Source organism: Galeopterus variegatus, unplaced genomic scaffold (assembly GCF_000696425.1).
Source record: "Galeopterus variegatus unplaced genomic scaffold, G_variegatus-3.0.2 Scaffold367, whole genome shotgun sequence".
Classification (NCBI taxonomy): domain Eukaryota; kingdom Metazoa; phylum Chordata; class Mammalia; order Dermoptera; family Cynocephalidae; genus Galeopterus; species Galeopterus variegatus.
Window position 1 is genome coordinate 499,879 of NW_007726478.1, and position 3,360 is coordinate 503,238.

A 3,360-nucleotide genomic window follows, 5' to 3' on the forward strand; every position below is an offset into this window, starting at 1 on the left:
CGCTCGCTGAGGAGGCCCGCCGCGGGCCGGGCGGGCTGGTGGGCTTAGCGCTGCCTTCCTGTGCCCTCTCGCCTTTGTCTTCCTGTCAGACCCGGAGGCCTACCCGCGTGTCCCCGAGGGAAAACGCTCGCCTCACTGGGGCAGCACGACTCCTGAGAGAACTTTCCAGAATCTTCCAGAACCTTCCAGGTGTGAGGTGCCAGTCAGCCCCAGTCAGGGCGTCACCCGGTACCCACAGGAGGGTACAGTCGCCCCTCCTTATCCACGCTTCAGACCCCGCGGGCGCCTGGAAGAGTGTGCGGGGGTCCGCAGCCGCCCACGCTGCCGTCGCGTCACCCGCCCGCGTGTCTAACGCCATGTGCGTCGCAGCTGACTCCAGCGGTCTGAGGCGCGACCGCGGGGCTGGCGAGAGGTTCCTTTTCCCTCCCGATCTCCCGGTCGGTCATCCGTGCTGGCCGCGGGGTCTGGCCAGCCCAGCGTGAGGGCCTTTGCTTTCCCGATGCCTTCAAGAACTTTCCCCGTGTCACTTGAAGGAAGTGCTTTCCGGCTTTTCTGGGGCATTTATGAGTTGCTAGCGTCGCTCGGCCGCTGTTATGGCATAGGAGGATCGCTTCAACAGAAGCGCTGCGACAGCGCCAGAAACAAACGCGTTGTTTACGGCTTTTCTGGGGCATTTATGAGTTGCTAGCGTCGCTCGGCCGCTGTTATGGCATAGGAGGGTCGCTTCAACAGAAGCGCTGCGACAGCGCCAGAAACAAACGCGTTGTTTATTTATGGAGTTTTCCATTTAATATTTTCATAGCCGGGTTGACCGCGGGTAACGGAGACCGCGGATATGGGGCGGGGGGACCGCCGTGCCCCACTAAATTGTCACATGACCCAGACGGAAGATATCCCGTGCCACCACGTGGAGGAGGCAGGGGTCTCTGCCATGGACCTTTCTCTTTTTTTGAACAAGGGCCCTGTGTTTTCATTGTGTGCCCATCGTGGAAATGTTGCATCAGGGTGAAAAATAAAAATTGAGGGTGGGCGACGTCTCTCCAGCATCCAGGGCCTCTTTGGGTGCTGATCTGGCCCAAAGTGAGTCGCAGGCAGAGGGGAAGGAGCCACTTCCACAGGGCCTTGATGGCTGCAAATCAGTTTCTCAGCCTTTGTTTCCTGAGTGCTGGGGCTGTTTGGAGTTGGGTCTTGCCAAGACATTGTTGACTTTCTTCCATGTACCCCTCGGCCTCTAGAAATGCCAAGTGACAGCCCTCCCTCTTGTGTTCTGAATTTCCCTTGTCCAACCTGGCCAATGGTGGGGGGTGGGGGCAGTAATTGAACACCTGTAAAGCTCCTTGTGGGAACCCAGTGGCAGTGGGGCCCCGTTTAAGCTGGCGGTTGTAGCTCAGTGTTATCAAGGTCAAGGTATGGTCAAGGTTTCCACTGTGGTCCCCTTATGGCCTAATTAGGGACTTGAATGGGTTGGAACACCGGTCAAGTTTCAGTTCAGAGGCTATTTTGATGTTACAGTTCAATCACTTGAGAAAATATAGATTCAGTTCTGGTTCAGGCTGGCTCACCAGGTGTTTCTGTGTGCGTGTATGTTTTAATCTTTGATTTACTTCATGGTTCAGTAACAAACTTAATACATTTTTCACCCATCATCAAATTAACAAAGATGAGAGAAATAATAATGCTTGGCCCTCGTGCAGGGTGTTAGATGGGCCGTGGTAATACGGGGCTGCTGGAGATGTGAATTGGTACCTTTCTGAAAAGCAACTTGACGTTATCTGTCAAATGCCTTGAAAATGTTCAGACCCTCAAACCTGGCAATTTCCACTTCCAGGGATTTATCGTAAGGATATTATCAGATGTACACAAAGATTTATGTGCAGAGGTGCTTTCTGCAGCATTGTTTATATCACAGAAAAATGAAGAGTCACGTAAACGTCCAACAGAAGAGGTCTGCTTTACTAAAATATGATGGAACCCATTTTTTATGGTGTCTTAAGTAACGAGAGAGAAAGGTGTATGATGTATTTCCAGTAGAAGGGGAAAAGTTTTAATTACAGCCATAACTGACTTGCAAGCAAGCAGCATGGATCCTGTTGTAGGGTCTCAGCAATTCTGCCAGTCACTTGTGCTGCTTTAGGAAGAGACCTTTTAGTGCAACTGTGAATCTTGATGATTCGGGATGTATACACATTCTTTAAACAACTATTTGAGTGACTGCTTGGTGACAGGGACTGGGCATATGATGGTGAGGAAAATAGCACTCAGAGAACTTGCAGCCTAATAGAGAAGACATTTAATAAAATACGGTTCTTCTCTCAGTATCTGAAGGGGATTAGTTCCATCGCAGGGCCCCCTGGGATCCCAAAATCCCAAGGGGATGCTCAAGTCCCTGGGGTTTTTTGTTGTTGTTGTTGGGGCAGGGGCTGGCTGGCCCTTCTGGGAATCCAAACCCTTGACCTTGGTGTTATAACACCAAGCTCTAACCAGTTGAGCTAAACAGCCAGCCCTCAAGTCTTTTACATAAAGTGGTGTAGTGTTTGTATATAACCTATGCAAATCCTCCTGTATGCTTCAAGTGATATCTAGATTACTAATACCACCTAATACAATACCTACACATCACTTCATTCACATGGATGCAATGCAGTACTTTGTATGTGGCAAATTCAAGTTTTGATTTTTGGAACTTTGTGGAATTTTTTCCCCCAAGTATTTTTGATCTGTGGTTGATTGAATCCACGGATGCAGAGCCCAGGGACACAGAGGGCTGACTGTAATAACAGCTAACATTTACTTAAGCACTTTATGTTGACACTAGTATAAATACTTTACGAGTATTAACTTATTTAATGGAAGAACCCTAAAGTGTTGATATAACAGTTAGCCCCATTGTTTTGGTTATCACTGCCTAACAGACCAAAGCCTACTAGCTAGAACAACAAAGTTTATTTGCTCATGGTTCTGTAGCCTGGGCTGGGTTCAGCTGGATGGTTCTTCCGCTGGTCTTGCCAGCAGTCACATGTATGCTTGTATTCAGCTGGTGGCTCGGCTGGAGACTGGGACAGGTGGGCTTGTGTCTCTATGTACTCTCAGGGCCTTTCCACGTCGCCTCCACACTTGCTCATGCTGACCAGGTAGGCGGACTTTTTACATGGCTGCTGAAGGTCTTCAAGAGCCCGCAGTGGAAACAGCCAGCCCTTCTTAAGGCCAAAGCTCAGAACTGGCACTGCATCACATCTGCTGTGTTCTCTGGTTAAAGCGAATCACAGGGGTGGCTCAGATTTAAAGGGAGAGGATGATACCAGACCACCACACCCATTTCACAGAGAGGGAAACTGAGACACAAAAAGATTAAGTTACTTG